General features: G+C 41.4%; 1 non-coding gene across 1 annotated transcript; it reads right to left on the reverse strand.

The window, feature by feature from the left end:
* Window positions 1-7,728: 7,728 nt before the first annotated feature.
* On the reverse strand, window positions 7,729-7,836 carry LOC144587683 (U6 spliceosomal RNA). The gene has a single exon (XR_013542841.1). It is a non-coding gene; the product is annotated as a U6 spliceosomal RNA (small nuclear RNA).
* Window positions 7,837-8,935: the final 1,099 nt, after the last annotated feature.

The following is an 8,935-nucleotide window of genomic DNA, read 5'->3' on the forward strand; positions in this document are numbered from 1 at the left end:
TGGAGTGATGAGCTGCACCTGATCCAGATGAGCTGCACAGATTTTGGTTAAAGCACCTAACAAGTCCCCATCAATGTATAGCAGCACAATTTAAGCACTTACTTCAAAATTCTACAACCGAAGATTGGATGAGAACAGGCCACACATTTCTGATAATAAAAGATAATCCAAAGAGCCATGAACCCAGTAATTACTGACCAATTACATGTCTTCCAACAATGTTCAGGCTCCTCACAGGAGTACTTGCAAGATCAATATATAATTACTTAACTGAAAACTCCCTATATCCAACTGAACAGAAAGGGAACTTTAAAAAGTCAAGAGGCACAAAAGAGCAGCTACTTATTAATAAAATGATCCTTTTTTTAAAAAAACAATTTTATTTTTAAGATAGGGGATGACAAAAAGGAAAAGGGGACTTGGGAATTTATGGGGAAGAAGAGAGACCATAACATGCTAACAACCATTCTAAACTTAATGCCATATCATAGTTTTAAATTGTTCTGTTTTCTCTTTTCTGCCTTTTAGATTAAGCACTCATTTCAGTATATGCTATTTACACGTTGCCTGTTAATTTAGTCCATTTGTTGAATAGGTCCCATCTTTCTGTTACCTTTTGTAGGGGGTAGTCCTTCATGACTTCTGATAAAATGTTCATTTCTGCTAATTCCCGTATTTTTTCAATAAGATCTTCTTGCTTCGGTATCGTAGGAATTTTCCAATTTTTTGCATATATAATTCTAGCTGCCGTAACAATATACATGACTATATGTTTCTTTGACTTATCTATGTTATCAGGTATCATGCTCAATAAAAACAATTCTGGAGTTAATGGCACATTACAGAGGATTATTTGTTGTAACATAGTATGTACTCTTTTCCAGTATTTTTTCGCTACTCCACATGACCACCACATATGGTAATAACTTCCCACTTCTGTTTCACATTTCCAACACTTATTTGATACATCTGTATACATCTTTGACAGTTTTTCTGGGGTCATGTGCCACCTATAAAACATTTTATATATGTTCTCTTTAAGATTAACCGATTTTGTAAATTTTATGTTACTTTGCCATATTTTCAACCATTGATCAATATCAATATTGTGCCCTATGTTTTGTGCCCACTTTATCATACATTCTTTAACCATTTCATCCTGTATTTTAAATTCCAACATATAGTTATACATTTTCCTGATAAATTTTTCTTTGGTACCTAACAGCAGCTTATCAAAAATCCTTTGCTCTGAGTAGAAACCCTCTGTTTTGTCTTTTGCATATCTAGATTCTAACTGTGCTCTAGGCCACCAATCTATATATACATTCTGTGACTCTAGTTCTTCCTTAGACCTTAATTCACCATCCTTTTTCAATAGATCTTGATATCTTAAAAAATTTGCTTTTGTCATAAGTCCAGATTTTGTAAAGGCCTCTATCGGTGACACCCATGCAGCTATTTTATAGTAAATTTGTTGTGTAGTCTTTCTCCACATTCTCAATAAGGCTCTTCTTATCATATGTGAGTTAAAATTCTTTTGTTCTTTATCCTTTTTATACCATAGGTAAGCATGCCATCCTAAGTGTAAGTCATGGCCTTCCAAGTTAAGTAGTCTAGTGTTTTCTAGGGTTATCCATTCTCTTATCCAATCTAGGACACAAGCTCTATAGTACAGCACCCAATCCGGGAGACCAAAGCCACCCCTCTGTTTAGCGTCCTGCATTGCCTTAATTTTAATTCTTGTTTTTTTGCCTTGCCATACAGTATGAATCTCATAATTATCTTATTAAGTTCTTTTAAAAAAGACTGTTTTAGTATGATAGGAATCGATTGAAATAAAAATAAAATTTTTGGCAAAATGTTCATTTTAATCGTTGCGATTCTTCCCAGCATCGATAGTTGTAATATCTCCCATTTTTCTAAGTTGTTCTGTATCTCCTTCATCAATTTCATGTAGTTATCTTTCAACAATGTGCTTGTCTTCTTTGGAATTTGTATCCCTAGATATCGAATTTTCTTTTCCTCTTGGAAGCTCGTCTTCTCTATTAACTCCTGGCGTTCTTGTTCTCTCATATTTTTTGTAAGTATTTTGGTCTTCTTTTGATTTATTCTCATTGTGACAAACCCAGACCTACTGGGATATGCCACACGTTAACTAAGCTGCCACCAACCATTCCCTATAAGAAGTCACACAGACCAGGGATGGATTTTCAAACAAATAAAAGAATAAGGTTTATTTAAAACAACACACAGGGAAAATAAAAGGATTATGTGAATAAGATATAGTAACGTGGCTTAGTCTCATTCATACATGCATACAGTTTGGTTCACACAGAACCCTTAACTTGAAGCACAGACCCTGAACCTATCAGTTCTGGCTAACCAACAGACACCTGAACCTATCAGGTTGGTACTCTGACACACAGTAGTACCCTGTCTGACACACAGACTCCCACACCAGCTTCTTCTTCCCAGCTGCTGCTTCTTCACATCCCAGCGTCTGCTCACACGCATCACATATATATACAGTACAGCCCCTCCTCCTGATGTCCCGCCTTCCACTCCCCATAGGATGGAACTTTCCCTCCAAACCCATGACAGACAGGTAACATCAGTGCTGTATGTAACACCTCCCCTCTTTATAAGTTGTTTTGTAGGGGGAAAGCTAAGGTGCTTTTTCCCAAAAAACAACCTGGATAAAACACACAACAACAGTTATACATACCATATCATACTTACTTATACTGACATTCTAAGTTAACCCTATCAATTAGGCATTTAAACATTTACCATATACATTACATCAATTTACCTTTATTCATACAAACCAAGTTCAAAAAACAGGTACATTTAACTTTTTGTCATCAATATATATACATAGTCCATGTTTCTTTCGCCGTCTTCATTCTTCAGGTCTTCTTGACAAGGCGTCAGCAACACAGTTCACTGACCCTCTGACCACCTTCACTTCAAAGTCATAGTCTTGCAAGTTTAAAGCCCACCTCATAAGTTTGCTATTGTGGGTTTTCATTGTCTTTAACCATTGCAGTGGTGAATGGTCAGTGCACAGAATAAAATGTCTTCCCCAGATGTAAGGCTTGGCCTTCTGGATCGCGTAGACTATGGCCAAACACTCCTTCTCCACGGTTGCCAAATGTCTCTCACCTTTTTGAAGTTTCCTACTCAGCTAGGACACTGGATGCTGGTCACCATTCTCATCCTCCTGGCACAGAACTGCTCCTACCCCGCTGTTAGACGCATCGGTGTAGATGATGAACTCCCGGTCGAAGTCTGGAGCATGCAGCACTGGATAGTTGATGAGCGCCTGCTTCAACCTCTGGAACGCCTCCTCACAGTCGCTGGTCCACGGGATGCGGTCATCAGCCTTCTTCCTCGTCAGATCGGTCAGCGGAGCCGCAATCTCGCTAAACCTCGGGATGAACTTTCTGTAGTAGCCCACCAACCCAAGAAATGATTTGACTTTTTTCTTGGTGTTGGGTCTGGGCCAATCACGAACGGCTTCTATTTTGGCCTCTAGGGGTTTTATCACTCCTCCCCCTACCATGTGACCCAAATATTTTGTTTCTGGGATACCCAGCTGCAGTTTGTTCTCTTTGCAGGGCCTGGGCCAAAGCACTCCCTCCCCTGGGTCAAAGTGCCTCTCCCTGGCTTCCTGGTCATCCCAAGCTTTCTTTCTGACCTTTTGAGCTTGCAGGGTCTCTGCTGCTAGCTCTAGGTTTCTCTTTAGGTCCTTCCTCAAAGAGTCTCTATCTGTCACAACGTCTTGTGGGTCATCCTGGGTGATCTGCTCCCAATTTTGTTTGATCAAATCAAGGGGCCCTTTCACCCTTCTCCCAAATAAAAGTTCAAATGGACTGAACCCGGTACTGGCTTGTGGCACTGATCGATAAGCAAACAAAAGGGATTGCAGCTTCTGGTCCCAATTGTTTGGATTCTCTGCCAAGTAAGCCCTAATCATGTGCATTAGAGTCCCATTGAACTTCTCAGTTAACCCATTACTTTCAGGATGATAGGCAGTAGTTTCCTTGTGCTTAATTCCACAGATTTGCCATAAGCGTTTCATGAGCTTTGATGTGAATGATGCTCCCAAATCTGTGATTATTTCTGAGGCAAATCCCATCCTGGACATATACCCCACCAAGGCATCTGCCACTGTGTTAGTTTCAATGTTAGTCAAGGGTATGGCTTCAGGGTACCTTGTGGCATGGTCCACAATGGTGAGAATGAACCTGTTCCCCCTCTTTGTGGCCTTGGGCAAAGGTCCCACAATATCCACCCCTATGCATTTGAACGGAGTGTCAATCACAGGCAAAGGGCACAACTTTGCTTTGGTTCTGTCACGGCTATTCCCCTGCCTTTGACACACATCACATTGTTTACAGAACTCCCTGATCTGCCTCCCTATGTCAGGCCAGTAAAAATTCTGTGTGATTCTCTGCTGTGTTTTGTTCACCCCTAAGTGTGCAGCAAACATGTCAGAGTGCCCCCTTTGTAAGATCATGGGGCGATACTTTTCAGGTACCACCAGCTGACTTCTGATCCCATCTCCCCCTTTTGAGATATTCCTCAGGGTCTCTCTATATAAAATCCCCTTTTTCTCCAGAAATCTCACTGGGGTTTCAGGTGCTAGCTGGGCGTCAGTCACCTGTTCAAAACACTTTTGGAGAGTGGCGTCTGCCTTTTGCTCTTGTCCAAATCTGCTGTCTGTGGTTAAGGTTTCCACCACAGCTTCTGAACTCCCCCCCACCTGCTTCCGTCTCTGGCTCATCATTACCCCCCTGAACTGTCCCCGTGGTGGCTTGTGAACGTGTAATCACTAGCACCCGTTTCACATGTTCAGCCAGGTCATTTCCCACGAGCACGGCTGCTGGCAGAGTCGATGAAATTGCTAGCCGCCAAACTCCCCTCCAGCCTTGAAAGTTCACATGTACCTCCGCTACTGGCAGTGAGATCACCTGCCCCTCAATCCCTGCCACCTTCATGCTCTCATTTGGGATTACATACTCCCTGGGAATAATATCTGGATGGCACAGGGTCACCTGGGAACAAGTGTCCCGCAGCCCCCGATACTGACGGTCAAGTATTCCTACGTCCACCCCTGCTGTCTCAAACAACTGAGAATCTGTTCTCACGAGCAAGCATCGCTTGACCTCCACAAGAGGACCATTTTCCTCAGCCTGATCAGCAGATGTAGCTGTTTCAGATTGAGTAGCCATGGCAACAGGCTCCCTCAGTGACAATGAGCCTTGCTCTTTCTGGACACAGAACACAGCTTTTGGCTTGGTTCCACTCGAATCCTGAGGCACCATTCCTTTTAGCTGCCTTAATTTCTCACACTCTGAGATTAGATGGCCCTTTCCCTGACAGAAATAACATTTTCTGCTATATTTTGAGTCCTTCTCATCTTGTTTTGGTTTTCCCTCCAAAATCTGAGGTCTTAGTTTCATGTCTGAGGGCTTCCCTTCACCATGGGCCCCTCCCCCTTGCTGGCTTTTCCCTGGTCCCTGAGAGTACTTGCTGTAGGTTTCTTTGGGTTTACCTACAGATTTCCCCTCACCCAAGGGCTTTCTTATCTGCGAAATAAAATCTGCGATCTCGGCTGCTTCTACCACAGATTTTGGTTTCCTTTCCCTCACCTGGAACTTCAATTCCCCATGGAGAACTGAATAGAACTGTTCCAGCGCTATCAAATCTTTAAGCTGTTGAAAGGTCTCTGTCCCCTCCTGCGATAGCCATTTCTCAAGCAGCCTCACCAATTGGGCCCCCACTTGGGTAAAAGTCTGCTCTGGCTTTTTGGTGATTGACCTAAATCTTTGTCTCAACTGTTCCGCATTTATCCCATGTCTTGCAAACACCAGTTTTTTAAACTCTGCAAAATCTTTCATCAGTTCCTCAGGCATCTCGGCATAGACCTCAGCCAGGCTACCACTGATTAAAGATCGCATGATGGTCATCTTCTCAGTTTCCCTCACTGAGAAGTCCACAAACGCTCTTTCCACTAAGGAAAAGAACACCTCAGGACAATCTCCCTTGTGGTACACAGGGAATTTCTTCAGGTCAGCTTTAGACAATTGGCCTCCCTCAGAATCCCTATTGTTATTATTGTTCTGGTTCATCAGTTCCAGTTTTCTTAATTCAAACGCCATTTTCTCTCTCTCCAATCTTTCTTCTCTTTCCATTCTCTCAATCTCAAATTGCCTTTGCCTTTCCCTTTCCTGCATTTTTTCTCTCTCTAATCTTTCCTCTCTTTCCCTTTCCTCCATTTCAAATTGCCTCATCCTCAGTTCATGCTGTTGGGCTATGAGCAATTTTCTGAGTTCTGGGTTCTGCTCTCCCGTGCTGTCACCCTGCACTGAGCCAAATTCATCCTCAGAACCTTGGTCTACCTGGGGGTCTTTCACTTCACCCATTTCTGCCATCTGGCTTCGAGTCAAGGGCATAATCCCCCCTCAGAACAAGCTGCTTTAAAAAGTCAAGCCTCAAAATAAAACGACCACTTTTTTTTTTCTTTTGCCTCAGAACCAGCTTTCTATAGATTGCTGCTGTCCTTCAGCACTACTTGCAACAGTTGCAAGCTAGAGCCTACCCCCCTCTGCTGGGCCTCTCAGCAGGCAGGCTAAATCACTTCTACTACACAGTTTTGCCTCAGCTTTTTTCCCGCCAAAACCAGGCTGCCTCAGAGCACCTTAATCTAGTCTCCCCAGTTGGCACGTTCTTCCACTAGCGCACCTCCCCGTGAGGTACACCTAGAAGATTACCTACGCGCCTCAGATTGTCCCTGACTAGACCCCCCTTGCTCTGGGCACACTTGCCAAGGCTTTGCTGGACCGCTGGACCACTGGACCAGTCGTATCCCACCGCTGCCACCAATCAATGTGACAACCCCAGACCTACTGGGATCTGCCACACGTTAACTAAGCTGCCACCAACCATTCCCTATAAGAAGTCACACAGACCAGGGATGGATTTTCAAACAAATAAAAGAATAAGGTTTATTTAAAACAACACACAGGGAAAATAAAAGGATTATGTGAATAAGATATAGTAACGTGGCTTAGTCTCATTCATACATGCATACAGTTTGGTTCACACAGAACCCTTAACTTGAAGCACAGACCCTGAACCTATCAGTTCTGGCTAACCAACAGACACCTGAACCTATCAGGTTGGTACTCTGACACACAGTAGTACCCTGTCTGACACACAGACTCCCACACCAGCTTCTTCTTCCCAGCTGCTGCTTCTTCACATCCCAGCGTCTGCTCACACGCATCACATATATATACAGTACAGCCCCTCCTCCTGATGTCCCGCCTTCCACTCCCCATAGGATGGAACTTTCCCTCCAAACCCATGACAGACAGGTAACATCAGTGCTGTATGTAACACTGCCATGTCACCGAAGTTTTTTAACATTACCATCAGTTCTTCTACTGAATACAGTGGATCTTCCAATATGATGACTAAATCATCCGCAAAAGCTTGAAGCTTATAGACTTGTCCTTTTACTTTTAATCCTTTCAGTTCTTTTTTATCTCTAATTTGGTCATTTAATATTTCTAGACTCAAAATAAATAAAAGTGGGGACAGAGGACATCCCTGTCTAGTGCCTTTCTGTATTTGAATTTCTTTTGACAACTCACCATTTATTCTTATTTTTGCCTTTTGTTCAGTATATATTGCTTTGACTAGTTTCATAAATCTTTCAAAAATATGGAACGCTTCATGAATTTGTGTGTCATCCTTGCGCAGGGGCCATGCTAATCTTCTCTGTATCGTTCCAATTTTTAGTATATGTGCTGCCGAAGCGAGCACGTATAAAATGATCCTGAAGAATGCAAAAAGACAAAAAAACAAACCTTAACATGGCCTGGATAAACTATAAAAAGGCATGTGACTCATTGCCACACAGCTGGATTAACACCTGCCTAAATGTTTGAGATTAGTAAAAATATTCAGAAATCACTAAAAAAACCATGGAAAAATAGAAAACTGTCTTAATGGTGTATGTTGAAAAAATTGTTGAAGTTAGTATCAAAAGAGGAATAGGTCAAGGGGATTCTTTGTCACCACTGCTGTTTAACATCTCACTAGTCCCCATGTCAATAATTTTAAACAAAACTGGATTGGGCTACCATATTTCAGAACAAGCAGGAAAAATTAATCATCTGTTATATATGGATGACCTAAAACTATATTGAAAAAGTTCCACAGAGATAAACACAGTGCAAATATTTAATGAAGATCTTAAAATGAAATTTGGAATTGACAAAAGTGTAGCTCCATCAATAAATCATGGCAAGATCCTAAAACTAGATGGAATAGTGTTTTTAAATGGTGATCTTATAAAATCACTATCATGTGATGAAAATTATTAATACCTTGGAATAGTAGAAGCAGATAACATCCTGCACACAAAAGTTAAAGAACTGACAGAAAGGGAATACATCAAAAGACTGCAGAAAATCTTAAAATCAAAGTTAAATTGTGGAAATACAATCAAAGCCATAAACACATGGGCAGTTCCAGTAATTAGATACCCACCTGGAATAATAGATTAAACTCAAAATGAATTAGAACAATTGGATTGAAAAACACAGAAACTAATGAACATGCATCACGTACTACATCCAAAAAGTGATGTGGACAGATTATACTTACTATGAAAAACTGGAGGCCGTGGATTACTGCAAATGCAGCAGGTAGTAGAGGAGGGGAGAAAGAAGCCTAAATGATTATATCAGTACAAGCAGAGAAGTATTACTTAAGACAGGGAAAATTGAGAATATTTTAAAAACAACAGAAACAAAGTCTCAATATAGGAAACAATAATTTGAAAATAAATTAAAGAGTTGGAAAATAAACCATTACGTGGACAACATCTGAGAAATATTGATGGAAGGTGTTAAGGTAT

The sequence above is a fragment of the Pogona vitticeps genome, chromosome 2, assembly GCF_051106095.1.
Source record: "Pogona vitticeps strain Pit_001003342236 chromosome 2, PviZW2.1, whole genome shotgun sequence".
Taxonomy (NCBI): Eukaryota; Metazoa; Chordata; class Lepidosauria; order Squamata; family Agamidae; genus Pogona; species Pogona vitticeps.